General features: G+C 39.1%; 2 pseudogenes; one reads left to right on the forward strand and one right to left on the reverse strand.

Moving 5' to 3' along the window:
• Positions 1 to 5: 5 nt before the first annotated feature.
• Positions 6 to 13,624, forward strand: LOC121792725 (annotated as a pseudogene).
• Positions 13,625 to 13,953: 329 nt separating this feature from the next.
• LOC121756257 lies at positions 13,954 to 17,075 on the reverse strand (annotated as a pseudogene).
• Between the last annotated feature and the right edge of the window lie 198 nt (positions 17,076 to 17,273).

Consider the following 17,273-nt stretch of genomic DNA (forward strand, 5'->3'; position numbering starts at 1 on the left):
CCAGAAGATGTAGAGAAGTGTGTGCGCTCTCTGTGAAGTGGGTGATGAAATGGGATCAATAGCTAAACCTTTTTAGTATCATGAAACAGAGGAGAAGAGAGCTCATGGAAGAGAGAATAAATAATAGAAGCAAATTATTAAGGTTTAGTGTTAGAATTGATGGTTTGTATTGCTTGATTTTAATTTCTACTTCGATTCATAGTACAAAGTTAATTTACTCATCAACATCAAATTTCGTTTAGTTGATCACGACTGGTTTTGTAACTAAATAAATCAAATTAATATTATGAATTAATATTATTTTATATTAAAATCGTATATATAAAGTCTGCTCATGAGCGGAATAAAACGCGCGAGCTTCGACTCTTAAACCCTAATTCAAAAACCCTTCCCAAAACAGATTGAGCTGCAAATTTTGATGCTAATCACTGATTCAATTCAATAATCATTTCAATCTATTCATCTCAGAATGGGGATTCCGGCATTTTACCGGTGGCTGATCGAGAGATATCCGCGGTCAGTTGTTGACGTGCTGGAGGATTCGTCGCCGGTAGTTAACGGAGTTAGGTTGCCCGTCGACATCACGAGGCCGAACCCTAACGGAGTGGAGTTCGACAATCTGTATCTCGACATGAACGGCATTATACATCCTTGTTTTCACCCCGAAAACGGGGTAATTTTTAGGCACATTGTGAAATTCAAGCTAATTACTAATGTAATGTATACTTGAGCTGCTGTTATTAATTTTTGGATGTATAATTCTGTTGCAGTCTCCTCCGAAATCTTACGATGAAGTGTTTTCTGCGGTTTTCAAGTATATCGATCGGATTTTTGCACTGGTTAGGCCTCGCAAGGTTCTGTTTATGGCCATTGGTAGGTCAAAAAGTTGTGTTGCTTGCTAGTTAGTTGTAGTGTAAATAATGAAGTAGTTGAGGAAGTGGTTAACATACTATAATCTGTAATTTCTTGTAGATGGTGTTGCCCCGAGGGCTAAAATGAATCAGCAGCGAGCAAGACGTTTCAGTGCAGCTAAAGATGCAGCTGATATGGTGAGTATGGTGTTTATGGTTTCAGAGCCACGTCTTAAAGATTTGTGTGCTGTGTTTTGTTTAATATGACTGCTCTCAGGCTTCTCTATTAGAGAAACAAGGAAGCGACCATACGGAGAAAGATAAACCAGCAGAAAGTGAAGTGCTCGATTCTAACTTAATCACTCCGGGGACTGGATTCATGGAATCACTTTCATCCGCACTTCAATATTCTGTACATTTAAGGATCAACAATGATCCTAGTTGGAAGGGAATCAAGGTAAGAAATCCCCAGCTTTTAGTTAGTGTTTTCATCTCATTATCTCAGAAGTTGATGCAACTATGCCTGGTAATTGCAGGTAATCCTTTCTGATGCTACTGTACCTGGTGAGGGAGAACATAAAGTGATGTCTTATATCCGCTTGCAAAGAAATCTACCTGGATTTGATCCAAACACACGACATTGTTTGTATGGTTTGGTAAATTCATGGAGCAGTCTTGCTTCCCCACCTCTCATTTATGATACATTCATAACTTCGTAAAGAAAATGTAGAATATAATGGTCATTTGTGTTGCTATTCCTTCAGGATGCAGATCTTATCATGCTTGCTTTGGCTACCCATGAAGTTCATTTCTCAGTTTTAAGGGAGGTACGATTTGTTTATTGATTTTTTATATGACATCTTGTATTATACTATCACCATTTTGTGTCTTTTTTAAAGACAATTTTGTAGCCTAGTGTTTGCCTTAATGGTAACTTCAATCTAGTTACGTGCTTGTGTGAAAAGATTTGTGACACTAATCAGATTCACATTAATTACTGGATCTTAATTGTTTGGAATTTTAATTCCACAATAGGAAAAATTGGTTTATAAAAGCAGTTAATTGCTGATGGATTCGAAACTTGTGAACTTGAAACTGGTTATGTTCTCTGTGAAAAATATTCTAAGAAAAACTTGATGACCTGTCTATGTTAATTGTATTTACTTCTGTATCCATAAGCATCTAATCAAACTTGCAAAATTTTCCTTTCCCTGTTATGATATACACCCACTATTTGTTCCTAGCTGGTGCGTCTTTCATCTCACTTTTCTTCGCCTGGTGGTTGTAATAATATGGCCATGAGGGTGAAACCCAAAAGCTTATCTTGTCTCCTATTTGCATTAGTTAGGAATTATGTTGAGGAAACATTGGACTTGATCAATTGCCTGGAGGGGTGCTTTGTTTTATATCAAGCTCATTTTGTTGCGGGTTTTTTCTATTTTTGTTCTAGAATGAAACTTAGATTCCGTGTTTGTACTGAACTTTTTTTTTATTCCGTGTTTGGGAGAGACGCATGACCCTCATGCGTCTCCTTTTAATGAAACGCATGACGATTATGCGTCTTTGTGAGAGACGCATGAGGGACATGCGTCTCTCAATTTTTTCGAATTGTGAGATTGCAAGTGGAAAAACACCCGACTGGGTGATTTGCACAAAGACGCATAATCGTCATGCGTTTCATTAAAATGAGACGCATGAGGGTGATGCGTCTCTCCCAAACACGGAATAAAAAAAAAGTTCAGTACAAACACGGAATCTAAGTTTCATTCTAGAACAAAAAAAGAACTCTTGGAGTAGGATGTCCGAAGACCGCCCCCTGATGGCAAAGATCACAAGGCTCACAACTTGAAGAAGGCAGCTGGAAAGACCTATTTGGAGCCCAAGGAAGTTCCTTCACAATATCTTGAAGACATCATATCAAAACAGAAGTTTCAGGTCATTTTTTTGCTATTTTTATGGTAATAGGTTTTAACAATGTAGCAGTTTAACTGTAAAAGATTGGTCAATATCATGGTGTATTGGCGAATTTCACACAACTGATACGTTATGGAGGTTGATAAGGTTACAGTTATTGCTTTTGTGTCCAAGCACCCTACTTTCCTTTTCCAACATGTTTGTGGTTGATACTTCTTGTTGATCGCAGCTGTATTTGTTTACATTGATTTTCTTATTCAGTAACCTAGGAACTAAAGCCAAACTTCTATTTCTTGAATCTTGATGTAGTAAAGCCACATCTCTGCCTTTGTGTTTATATCATTCTAGCTCTGATTTTTTCAATTAGTATTGTTTGCCACTTCATTGAGGGTAAAGCTATACCTTTATGGAAGCCAAATCTCTTAATTGTCGCAAGAAATTGGAACTGAAAGTCATAATTTTGTTATCATATTGATGTTTGAAAGAACCTTATAAGTTATAACTTGATGATGTTTGATAATTGGTTAATGCTTATAGCTGATGATTTGGTTTGCTTCTTAAGAAAATTATACATAATGTATTTGTTTGAATATAATGATTAGAATGGAATCATTGATTTTTAGTGTTTTTGCTATTTTATATCGTCATTTCAGTTTCTCAATGTATGGGTACTCCGGGACTATTTGGCGGAGAGCCTGAGAGTACCAGATCCAACAGTAAAATTCGATCTTGAAAGATTGATAGATGATTTTGTTTTCATGTGCCTTTTTGTTGGAAATGACTTTCTACCCCATGTGCCATCATTGGAGATATCAGAGGTTGGTATTCTGTAAATTTTGTTTTCTTGTAAATTCATTGTAGCATGAAGCTACCTCCATCATTTACATTGCACAGAATCCACACAGTCACAATGCAATATTTCTGCCTACATATTCGTCTGGGTGAATAAAAGGATCCTACTTTCTCTGGGTGTGTATATCTGTTTCATCATGTTTTCCTCTGAACTTGTAGGGGGCTATCGATTTGCTTATGTCTGTTTACAAAAAAGAGTTTGTCCGAATGGGTGGCTATCTGACTAATGCTACTGAGGTATATACCTATAAGTTTTTTAATTCATATCTTTTCGACCATCTTTTCCCCATTTTTGTGGATGGTTCACCAAACCTTTCCTGATTCCTCCATTACCTATGTGAGCTCTTCAATGGAGAATGTGATCCATATATAAAATGTTTATATGGACTCTATTTGTTTAACTTTGCTGGTGCTTTAAAAGTGAAAATGTACCTTTTGATATTCTGTTTTCATTATCCTGATAAAGTATATGCATGGTTATGTTTCACAAAAAGATTTGTGAAGTTCTAAAGTTGAAGCTCATATTAGTGAAAACTTGACCTAATAATTTGAAGCCTTTCCACAATCTATGCTGGTTGATTCTTTCAACAATCTATGCTGGTTGATTCTTGATTTTATCTTCAGCTAAGAGGCATGTCATGTTTGAGACTCGTAGGTATTTATTACTTAAATGCTGGATTATTATGAATGGCATTTCTCAAATTTGTGTCCTTAAACAGTTAAACTTTACTCTGGTTCATGTTTAGCTAATACCTATTTACCTAGGTAAATATGAAAGGAGTGGAACACTTTGTTCAGACACTTGGTTCTCATGAGAATGCAATTTTCAAGAAATGACAGCAGGTATAACCCTCATACTGGTGTATTGCTTGAAAATGGATATGCTTTTCAATTGACATGTACTAATGTTTTGGACACCTTTAAGCTGTTCTCTGTTCATTATCACATGCTGCAAAGCTATATGGATTTTAAATGAATGCAACTGCCACAATCTTCCTTCTTTTATGATATGTTCGTTGAATTCTCGTTACTTTCAGGAACAATTGAACTGGGAGCATCGCGCAAGACGTTTTCCTGCCAAAGTGAATATAATCTAACAACCATCTAAATTTCTATCTGTAAATTCCCAATTTGTACTTCATCTGGTTGATTCTAAGACGATAATTTTTTGACTTCTGAATCAGTCCAATTTGCAATCTGATGCCACATTTGTGGCAGACAAGGTTCGACATCCTTTTTTTTAATCCTCATTTTAAAACTAGGAATGGTATTATGTGAAAGGTTTCACTGACAGAGGATGATATGTTTCCTCTTCAGGTAAATCTAGGAGAGGACGGTTGGAAAGAGAGATACTACACCGAGAAGTTTGAGGCTCAAAGTGATGATGACCGTGAGACAGTTAAAAAAGATGCTGTAAGAAAGCCTAGTTTTTATATTCTGCTAACTGTGTTCTTTTAAAGGCTTTAATAGATGCTACTAGTAATTTAACATAGAACAGAGTTAATCATGGTATTGCTCTTTTTTTTCCGATTACTCAAAGTGTTTTTCATTTTTATTCAGTTGCTTTCTTTTTATCTTGTGTTTATCATTAGTTGCTATATTGCATATCTACTTGTATTGTGATGCGAAGCATATTTCCTATACTTTTCCCCCGTAGACTAAACATTTCTATGTTAATTGTAACTCACCAAAGTGTGTTTTGAGTGTAGTTTTGGGTGTTGGAAGCTGGAAATGCGTCAGAATAGCAGGCAGAAGAAACACCCGGTCGGGCGATTCTGAGCTTCTAAAACGCCCGGTCGGGCGTTACGCATGAGGATTCCAGAAAGTTCGCCCGGTCGGGCGATTATTGACGACACAAAACGCCCGGTCGGGCGTTTCCCCACGATACCTCCAGAAGCCTTTCGCCCGGTCGGGCGATTATCCCTTCTAATTTCGCCCGGTCGGGCGTTTGGTGGTTCAACTGCATTTCAGCAGTTTTCTCGGCAGTTTTGCTGGGGAAAATAAGGAGAGAAAGGAGACACACGAAACTACAGAGGAGATAGAGAGAAAGATAGGGAGAAAGGGGGAGAGGAAGAAGAGAAGGAAGGCATTTCCGGCCATTATTCCGACCATCCATTCCCGAATCCCGACTCCACTCGACGAGAGCATCACACCTATGGTTGTATTTCTACATTCTACCATGTGTATAGGCTAGGCTCTCTTTGTTGCTCCGAGTTGTAATCTAGGCTTGTGTATTTGTTTTAACACCTTGAATCGTATGTTCGATATCAACAATGTGTTTGATAATTAAAATGCTACGTTTTTGGCTAATGATGTAGTGTTGTTAAATCTTAACTATTGTCTCTTTAACATAGCTTAGGATTGATCGTTTGTTGGTATGCTTTCGATTTAGAACTGTTCAGGGGATAAATTGATAGTGGATTAGGTAAGTGATTATAGTAGACGACATTTATTCCCGCGCTTCCGCAGGAATTAAATGTCGTTGAAAGTTGGTTCATGGAACAAGTGTTCAGCTGACTGTGAACTATACGTCGTAGACATGTTCAGTGCACGCGATTAGGTTGATAATTATAATCCCGTCGTATGTTTCGTTGTAAATGGTGTAAAACAACGCAAGCTTAGTGAGCAACTTGGAGTGACCTGTCTTTCTCGTGTCAAAAATCTCGTTTCAGTAGTTTAAGTTAGTTAACCATCTCAAAATCAAAACAAAATATTTTTATGCTTTGTGTAGTCTTATTAAGCGTAAGCAATCTCGCCTCCCTGTGGATCGACACTTGAAATACTACTACGATACTGTATTCTTGCAGTAGTGTAGTATTATTAGAGTTAAAATAATTAAACTTGATAATCTTTATGCTTTGATTAAGAACTCTAAAATACCACATCAAGTTTTGGCGCCGTTGCCCGGGCTATGAGAAGAAGCCATCGGTAGAAGATCAATTGGGACAGATACTCTCCTTCATGACCAAGAGTCAAAAGGAGAATGAGAGCTTCAAAGAAAGGACGGTAGAGAAGTTTGGTCAGATGGAGGCTACATTGAGGAATCTCGAGACTCAAATTGGGCAGATTGCTACAGCATCTCACACAAGAATTCCTAATGCTATCCCGAGTGATACGGTGCCCAATCCTAAAGGTTTTGAACAGTGCAAGGCAGTTAAGTTAAGAAGTGGAAAGGATCTTGAGTCTCCAATCATGCTAGATGCACAAAATGGCTCGAACATCTTGCACGCAGGGGCGGACAAGTTGTTTGGCTCACAAACCTCGCACGCAGGGGCGGACGAGGGGATTGAGTGGGCTACTACCGAAGCTAGGGAAGGTCAACAAGAAAAAGAAGAGTCAACCATGAGTGATATCCACAAGAAGAATCCACTAAGTCCGGCAATGGACCCGAAGTGTCCATTTAATTTTCCAGATTTGATCCCGCCACCACCTTTCCCAGTCGAGAATAAGAAGAAGGGGAGGAAAATAATTCAAGAGAAAGGACTCGATTGGATGATGAACATTATCAGGAAAGTTAATGTAGATGTGTCCCTGGTGGATTTGTTCCTACACTTTCCTAAATTCTCCAAGTTTTTTAAGGATCTTATTGCGAAAAAGGAGAAGATACAAGACGATGGTGTGGTGATATTGAGCGCATTTTGCTCACAATTTGTGAAGGGAAAGATGCCGGCAAAGAGAAGAGACCCTGGAAGCTGTGTGATCCCATGTGAGATGGGAGATAAAAAGTTCCCAAAGTGCCTACTTGATCAAGGCTCGGGAATATCATTGATGGCTCTGAAGACGGCGAGGTCAATCGGTCTACAAGCGAGGATTGAGTCAATCGATATTGAGCTACAATTGGCGGATCACTCAATTGTGAAGCCACTAGGGATCATCAAGGATGTCTTGGTGAAGGTGGACAAGTTTGTACTCCCGGTCGACTTTATTGTCCTAGAGATGGAAGAGGACAGGGATATGCCTATCCTATTTGGTAGGCCATTTTTAGCAACCGGTGATGTTGTGATAGAGACCAAGACAAATACGGTCATGTTTCGAGTAGATGGAGAGAATGTGGTGATCAAGCAAGAGAAGGCGGGGAAGCGCCTATTGGAGCCTGGATAGAGGTAGACAAGGATGAAGAAGGTCGAGCCAACGACTATAAACGAAGGCGCTGATTGGGAGGCAACCCAAGTTTTTTTGTTTTTATTTTTGATTTCTTATGTTGGAGGTTTTGTTTGCTCAATTCTTTCCTCTAACATTTATTTTGAATTGAGTGTTTCTTTTTGTAGTTTTTGTTCTTTTTGTAGGAGCAACTGGGAGTTAGGATTGGAGCTTAGGAGGAAGCACACCTGCAAAGGATTTTTACACCCACCCTCCCACCCGAATGCACTATGGACGTCATGCCAAGTTTGGGGGAGTTTCCTTTCCCTTTACTTTATATGTCTTCTTTGCATGCATTGAGGACAATGATGCATTCAAGTTTGGGGGGGTTATGAATGATTTGTGATGTATGTTTTTTGGGTGTTTTGCGTGATAAAGATGTTGTGAATCTATGTAGTTGACGGATGCATGTTAGATCTTCGGCTTTCTGGTTGGGAAATCTTATTTGATTTTACTTGAACTTTGAAGCCTAGGATGAATGGAATAGGTGCATGAATCTATTTGAAAGAGCATGTTGTGATTACATCCGATTTCTTAAGTTGAGGAGAGTATGAAAATCGCATGACTTGTGGAAATTATTTTGGATTGATTTGCTTTATCGAGTGAAGTGCTTGCGTTCGTTTGTGTTAACGATATGGGAGGACAAGGCACTAGGATGAACTCCATGGCCAAATGATCACATGCCTAGTCCATCAAATGATCCCCTAGAAGCCACCTTGAGCTTAATTTCTTATTCTTTGTGTAAACACTTAGCCAAACACTTAGCCACTGAAATAAGCCTAATTTTAGCCTCATCGAAAGACCTTGCTACTATTTGGGTGCTAAATACTAGTTTGAGCTTGGTGGTTGAATGTTGAGTGTTGGGTGGTGTATTGCAAAAGTGTAGACATTTCTAGACTTGATAGAAGGTGAAAAGAATAAAGTTCTAAGAGAAAAAAAAAACAAGAAAAAGAAAAAGACGACCTCCAAATTCACAAAAGTCGAGGTCTTTACAAAAAAAAAAAAAAAAAAAAAAAAAAAAAAAAAAATAAGTTGATGAAATAAAGATAGAGCTTCTATGTTTGTTTGTGTAATCTCGTCTGGAATAGATCTCAAGTTTGGGGGAGTGTGGGTTTAGTTGTAATTTTTCGTTGGTTAATCTTTGGAAGGAAGTTGTAGGAGGGAAGATTTTGGCACTCAAATGTGTAGCCTTTGAGCTCACTATCCATACTTATCCTACCTCGTCCTTAGCCCCATTACAACCTTGAAATAAGACCTTGGACCTTATCGTTGATGCTTGTGGATGTTGTGTAAAGAACTTGGTAGAGTTAAAGAGGTTCGATTTGAAATCTGTGAGTCTATGTGGTTAGTATTGCTTAATGAGTCAATGATGATGGTTTGAGTTGTTTGATCGCATGCTTGGACTTATTTTGAAGTGCACCTTAACTTGACGTTCTAGGGGGATGAGTGATTGTTCTTGAGAGTGGGAAATCTCGATTGGAAATGTTGGGGGTTTAGATCTTGTCACTCACGTCCCTACATGATTCTTGTTGATGAAAATCTCTTTGCGGGTTAGACTTGGTTGAGTTTTTGTGCTTAAAATGTATCTTGCTCGGGGCGAGCAATAGCTTAAGTTTGGGGGTATTTGATGCGAAGCATATTTCCTATACTTTTCCCCCGTAGACTAAACATTTCTATGTTAATTGTAACTCACCAAAGTGTGTTTTGAGTGTAGTTTTGGGTGTTGGAAGCTGGAAATGCGTCAGAATAGCAGGCAGAAGAAACACCCGGTCGGGCGATTCTGAGCTTCTAAAACGCCCGGTCGGGCGTTACGCATGAGGATTCCAGAAAGTTCGCCCGGTCGGGCGATTATTGACGACACAAAACGCCCGGTCGGGCGTTTCCCCACGATACCTCCAGAAGCCTTTCGCCCGGTCGGGCGATTATCCCTTCTAATTTCGCCCGGTCGGGCGTTTGGTGGTTCAACTGCATTTCAGCAGTTTTCTCGGCAGTTTTGCTGGGGAAAATAAGGAGAGAAAGGAGACACACGAAACTACAGAGGAGATAGAGAGAAAGATAGGGAGAAAGGGGGAGAGGAAGAAGAGAAGGAAGGCATTTCCGGCCATTATTCCGACCATCCATTCCCGAATCCCGACTCCACTCGACGAGAGCATCACACCTATGGTTGTATTTCTACATTCTACCATGTGTATAGGCTAGGCTCTCTTTGTTGCTCCGAGTTGTAATCTAGGCTTGTGTATTTGTTTTAACACCTTGAATCGTATGTTCGATATCAACAATGTGTTTGATAATTAAAATGCTACGTTTTTGGCTAATGATGTAGTGTTGTTAAATCTTAACTATTGTCTCTTTAACATAGCTTAGGATTGATCGTTTGTTGGTATGCTTTCGATTTAGAACTGTTCAGGGGATAAATTGATAGTGGATTAGGTAAGTGATTATAGTAGACGACATTTATTCCCGCGCTTCCGCAGGAATTAAATGTCGTTGAAAGTTGGTTCATGGAACAAGTGTTCAGCTGACTGTGAACTATACGTCGTAGACATGTTCAGTGCACGCGATTAGGTTGATAATTATAATCCCGTCGTATGTTTCGTTGTAAATGGTGTAAAACAACGCAAGCTTAGTGAGCAACTTGGAGTGACCTGTCTTTCTCGTGTCAAAAATCTCGTTTCAGTAGTTTAAGTTAGTTAACCATCTCAAAATCAAAACAAAATATTTTTATGCTTTGTGTAGTCTTATTAAGCGTAAGCAATCTCGCCTCCCTGTGGATCGACACTTGAAATACTACTACGATACTGTATTCTTGCAGTAGTGTAGTATTATTAGAGTTAAAATAATTAAACTTGATAATCTTTATGCTTTGATTAAGAACTCTAAAATACCACATCATATTGCAACTATCTATCTTTTTATTTACTGTTTTGCTGCAGATCATTTGTATACAAGCCTGTTTCTGGTGACCTATTTATGTTACTGTGTATCTTTCTATTGTAATTGTATATAATTCTCTTATGTTTAACACAGGTCTTGAAATATGTTGAGGGGATATGCTGGGTCATGCATTATTACTACCAAGGAGTATGCTCATGGCAATGGTTTGTATTTTCCTCGCATTCTTCAGGTGTTCTCATGTGAATACCTAATACAAAGATTACATAAATATGGTCCTTTTTTATTATACATTGATGATTCAGTTCTAAATTTGTGGTCGTGGCTCACATATCTGCTATTGGTAAAATGGCCTAGAGTTTACATTCTATTATGTGCTATGCAATGCTCTCATCATAGCAACATATAGCTAAGTGCTTCAAATACAAATGATCAGTGAAGATTTTTGTTGTTTATGTAGTATTGTTGAGAAGATCTGATACCTAGTTATGGTTTCTCACTAACCTTAGTTTTGGAACTTCTCAGTTGATTATGTCTAATGTTTTGCCTGCTTCAAATGTTGATGATTTAATCACTGAACTGACGATAACTGTACCAATTATTTCACGAAATAAGGTTTTATCCATACCATTATGCTCCCTTCGGATCTGATTTCCGAGACCTAGACCAGCTCGATATTCACTTTGAACTCGGGAAACCCTTTAAACCATTCGACCAATTAATGGGTGTCCTGCCTGCTGCAAGGTTTTTTTTTCTTATATGATTCTAGTAACTAATCATGTACTCTGGAATTTGATTAATCTTAACGAAATCTGTTGCGGTGTGTAGTGCAGGAGCGCTTCCCCTATAGGAAGTTAATGACAGATCAAGCATCCCCTATCCTGGATCTCTATCCCACGGGTATTGTTTTCAATTAATGCCACAAATTTATCTCAATTTTTCTGCCGTATTACTTTATGATATCAATGTCTAATTTTCATTTAGAGTTTGATCTGGATTTGAATGGGAGAAAACAAGCATGGAAGGTATGATTCTTACTCATAGATTATGTTTCCTTTAGTAACATCAGTTCTCTATCAACAGATTCAACACTCGAGATTCATGTTGTTTCTTGGAATTCAGTTTAATCTGATTTATTTGTCCATGTTATTCGGTTGGCTGCCTATAATCTTAAGTTGGCAAGCTCTTTTGTCTCTTGCATTTTTATCTTTTTGAGAGATTTCATATTGTTCTCTTGTTCATTGCCAGGCTATTTGTAAATTACCCTTTATTGACGAGGCTCGTCTTCTTAGTGAGATTGCAAAGTAGAAAATACATTAACGGTAACACCTTAGTGCTTTTAGTTATTGGAATAATGCGAACTTGCCTAATCTCAGTTTCATGCTGTTGTGCTTATTGAATTTCTGAATGATATGCTGTGTTTTAGGATGTGGAGAGGCGGCGAAACACTCTGGGCGTTGATCAACTATTTATTAACATTTCACATCCTTTAGCGGCAAAAATATTGACTTTCTGGGAACGGAATAAAGATCATCCGAAGCTGCAGAGAGCTAAAGTGAGGACGCTAATTAACCCAAGATTCAGGTTAAATGTGCAGATTTTGTTTATATGTCGTATATCCTAGAAGCCCCTTTTAGGCTTGCGTTGTGTCTATTTCATGTCTATACCCTGGATTATCATATTATACTCGTTGCAGTGATGGAATGAACGGGTACGTGTACATATCCGACAAGCCCATTTGCCCTCCAGAGATCCCATCTCCTTTACATGACATGAAGACAATCACGCCGAATAAAGTCTTGTATGTATTTCCTCTTTTCACTGTTCTTGGATTCCTGAGCTGCACGCGCTTGATCCGATGAATGTGATAGTTTTTCTCGTCTTCATTGTAGGCTGGTCTTTTATAAACTTCCCGATCTTCATCCTCACATCCCTAGACCACCGGAAGGAGTTAGAATGCCTAAAAAGGTACTCCTACTTACTTACCTTGTTTATATTTCCTTATGTATTACGTTATCCAACAAGATTTTCATCTCAGCGGGAGGTCTTGACATAGTTCAAACACGTTACAGCCGTGTCAGGCCCATCCAGAGCTCTTAGATAGAATTTAACACCCGATTATTTTTTACTGCGCTAAACCACCAACTTGCAGTTGCATTGCATGTGCAGAAAATGCCATCTTTATTGCTTATCGTCTATACAGCTTCAGCTTATCTCAATCTCTTTACCTCGATCAGGTTATTGGTAAGCACGATTTGCTACCTACACCTACGCTGTGGCATCAGTCGGCTGTTTCTCAGAGCAGATTTTCCACCCGGTAAAACTATCCGTTACACTTTATGTGCATTGACCCTAAAGATAGTGGCATTAAAAGAGCGTATAAATAGGACAGCATGTGTGCGTTGGTAAAAAAACGGTCTTGCTGATATGGTTGAACTCTATGCTGGCCTGTTCCTCCAAAGTCGATTGCAGGATCGTCTCTTGCAGACATCTGCCACAGCCTTGTTGCTAAGACTTACAGCAGTGAAGACCGAGGAAATGCCATGAAACGAAGCCATGATGCTGCTATGAATCATAGTGGAAAGAAACGCAAGAGGCGTGGTGGAAAGTCAAAACGGAACCCCTAGTGCTGCTGCAACGTTACTGCAGAGCTTCAACCAAGGCTGCACATCACTCAACCTTCATAACAACATGTACATTATCTGCTAACGCAAGGTGGAAGGAGCACGTTGACCGTCTACAAGTATGTTTTTTCTCGAAACAAACTCCAGTTTCTTGATTTGCTCCGATAACTGTCTTTAGATCAGTGTACGTCCCTACTATTTAGCTTCAACCTATTATTTGTAATACTGTAGTTTTAGCCATTTCTACCTAATGTTGTGTATCCATTTATTTGTTGTAAAATGGTTTGATTCATTTGGAGTCAACACAAGAAAGAAACAAAACAATCCCATTTCTTCTACTTAGTACATAAATAGTTTCATTTATCATCAAACCAATACAAGATGCAAGATTTCAATTAAATACTCTTATTACGATTAAAAACATTTTTAAAAAATCAATTGTAGTTTACAATCTTACAATTTTTTTCCCAAAGATGATTATAAACTGGCACAAGAAGCTTATGAAACTGAGTTAGTTCTTCATCACCACTTCTTGTTTCATTCTACGATTTTAAGCAATAATCCGAGCACATAAACCCGGACAATCATCGCTCGAACTGAGGGTATAGCCAGATCAGCAGTTTCTTGTGCTAATTTCATGATATTACTGAACATATAAGAAACCAGTAGATTCTAACGTATTTCAGAAAAACAGCTGATGTTTTTCAATAAATAAAAGAATGAATGTTTTTCTTCTAACAAACTCAGGCCTATAAATTCCGGTGTTTCTTAGAGCTTTGCTCCTCAAGCACCACGACACGATGTATTTCAAGTCGTTGCAACGCGTAAAGACTTTCTATCTTTAGCTAAAAAAACACAGATTCTTCCTAGTCATGTTACTCTGTAACACCAAAAAGCCAAACCTTCTGCTTTGATGCATTGTGTTATTGCAAAGAAATGAGTTTCTAACCTCGCGTCAGTTTTTGCAGCACATGACCTTTAGCGTCCGAGACCAGAATCCAGCAACCTCCTGCGTCTCAGCAGAATCAGCGAACTTCACCTTCTCAGAGAGCTCCTTGAACGAGTTCACCAGATTCTGCAGCCTCGCAACGAACTCTATCAACAGAGATGTGAAATTCGCGAGGGAGAGCGCGCTCGCGCTCTCATAAGTCCTCACTTCATGCTCGTTCAACAGAGCATCGCCTATGACCGAGAGGTGCGATGGCCACATAGACTGTTCCCTGAGCAAGTCCTCTCAGGAGCCCCACTGGGAGACGGAGTGATGCATGCTCATGCTGGTTTGATTGGACTCGGGGTTCCTCATCGTCTGCGTTGATCTCAAGTGAGCTCCATCGCCCAGCGAGGCGTGCCTCTCTTCGTTGTCTCGGAGCTCCTGAAGCAGGTCAGGGTCCACTGCTTTTTCGGGCGGTTTTGTAGCTTCCCAGTTCTGTGCATTCACTAAGAGATACGATATTTGATCGATCATCATCTGTAAATCCTCTGCTGCGTCGTGTATCTTCTGTAACGGGATCGCCAGCCGATAGTTTCTCCATCTTTTCGACTTCGTCACCGAGCATTCTTAGCACCTTAGCGCCCTCTGTCCCGACTCTCTGAATCCCATCCTTGAACGCTTGTCTCGACTCGGATGATGCCTGCAGCATACAACTAGTTTTGAGTCAAGTAACATTATATGCGAGAATACGGTTTAATACATTAAGGGTTCGTTAGGTACACAAAATTTAAATTCTATGGAATTGAATTCTAATTTAATTCCAAATCCTATGTTTGATAAAATAAAGTAATTGATATGAAATTGAATTTGAAGAACTTGTGCACACACACAAAACATATAATACACACATAATACACATTGCACACACAATGTGTGTAGTATGTGCAATGTGTGTGAGTGTAACGTGTGTGATACCAAACATTGAATTTGGAATTGAAGCCTTCAATTACAATTCCACGTCCCAATTCTACCCAAACAGAACCTAAAGGTTCCCAAAATGAGAACCATTTTTTGAATTGCTAAAACGGTAAAAACGCAACTTCAATCACGCGTTTGATGTACGAGGCTTCAATCCCGTGTGTGGTGTGTTCGTGCAAAATGGGGAAAAAGGAATACATTCTAATATAAGTTCCAGTGAAAACGCCTTCACCAAATGCGGGTTTAAAACCGCGTATGCCAAAGTCGAAAAACCCGAATACTAACAACATACAACAATACCTGTATTTCAGACAGTATACATCCATGCATGGCCATTACCATGAATGCACAATGCCTTAACGCACCCCGCTCACTTTCACGTATTCGCTCCACGGACATCTATACATCTTGTAACGGCCGTGAGGCGGCTCCCAAACCGCGAACCCAAACTGTGACAGACAAAACATGTAGAGATGAGTTCGTTTGTTCGGTTTTGAGTCAGAAATTTTACCCTTAACATTCGTATAAAAGCATACCAGCGTCTCCTCTTGGCAAGTCGACTCAACTGCAGCCCGATATCCCTTGTACAAAGGATCGTCTGAGGCCCGGAAGATCAAGATTTTCGAGGGAATCCTCGAGTACTCGACACACTGCAGGTACATATTCACACATCCTATAAATAAATGGACAGATACATCAGTTTCAAAACGCTTTGTATGGTCTCCTGAGATATAAACGATGTACCTTCGATAGAACCAGCAACGCCCTTGAAATTTTCCACGACTAGTTTATGCAAATCTTCTCCGACACAAATGGGATAGACGCATACATTTACGACCAAACACACACCAGCCCCAACAGCGATAAGTAGCGATCGAGTAACAGCTGTTTGAAAGAAATTTGAAGTTCCGGATACTAGCATGAGGCAAAATGTGAGCACGAACACACGGAAGCCATACTCGTACTGCTTCATGGCCGGGTACAGCTTGAGATAACTAGCGAGAGAGCCTGAAAAAACAAAGAAAAAGCTAGTCTCACAGTATCGATGTTTTGATAATAGCAAAACTGTCTGACATGCTATGAAAATGTTGATTACAACAATGAATTCGTGCCATTCGCCAGCTTTCACGGACAGCTCTGCGATGCCTAGACTCAGTGCTCCGGCACAGACTGTTCCTAAAGCCTCTGTTTAAGGTAGCACCTACCACTCAAATTACAACGAATTCAGACAAAAATTGCAACCGATTGAAAAGCAAAGAGCCAAACCTGGAAAACTAAAATCTATGCACAGTTTAACAGAAACAACCAATAGTTAGAATAGCCTAAATCAAATAGTGTGTGATAAAATTGAAAAAACTAAAATTCAAGAACATACACTTGTGTTATAACAATTCAAGAAGCAAGACAAAAGATTGGATTTTGGTGATTCACTAATATAGAGATAATTGAAAAGCCAAAGAATCAAACTCACCAATGCTAAACTCAAACACAAGAACAACAGTGAGCATAGCCCAAAAATAATTCTGGGTGATAAAAGTGGAGGGCTCTTTGAAAAAGATGAGAACCGAAACCAGAGACAAACAAAAGCCCATCTTGATAGCAAACACCACCTTTCTGGGATCTGATCTTCCCATTTCACGTAGCTTCAACGCAGTTCCCTTCACATTGTTCCATGATCTCCAAATGCGATGAAAACCGCCCTCGCTGACCATGTGTGGTGTGGATCATCCTCTGAGTTTTGCTTTCGAGACAGCAGCCTCTCAAAGATCCCTCCATCATCAAATCTTTCGATCAACTGCTTTGTTTTTTTTTACAAATGCTCATTTGCTCTCTACGTCGCCGTTTTAAACTGGAAAAAGGAATAGAATTTCTCCTTCAAACTTTATTTCTTTAAATTCCCCAAGATTGAAATGTTAATATTCCGAAAAAAGGGAGATAAGAAGACAACTTTTATGAGTTGAGCATCGACTATTTCCTATCCTTAATTTAAATTTCGGTTATTGCAAATATTTACATGACAAGAGACAGAAAATAATGATTTCTATTGACAAGATAATGGAATGAAAATGAATCATCAAACCGAAATGCATG

Source organism: Salvia splendens, chromosome 1, assembly GCF_004379255.2.
Source record: "Salvia splendens isolate huo1 chromosome 1, SspV2, whole genome shotgun sequence".
Classification (NCBI taxonomy): Eukaryota; Viridiplantae; Streptophyta; class Magnoliopsida; order Lamiales; family Lamiaceae; genus Salvia; species Salvia splendens.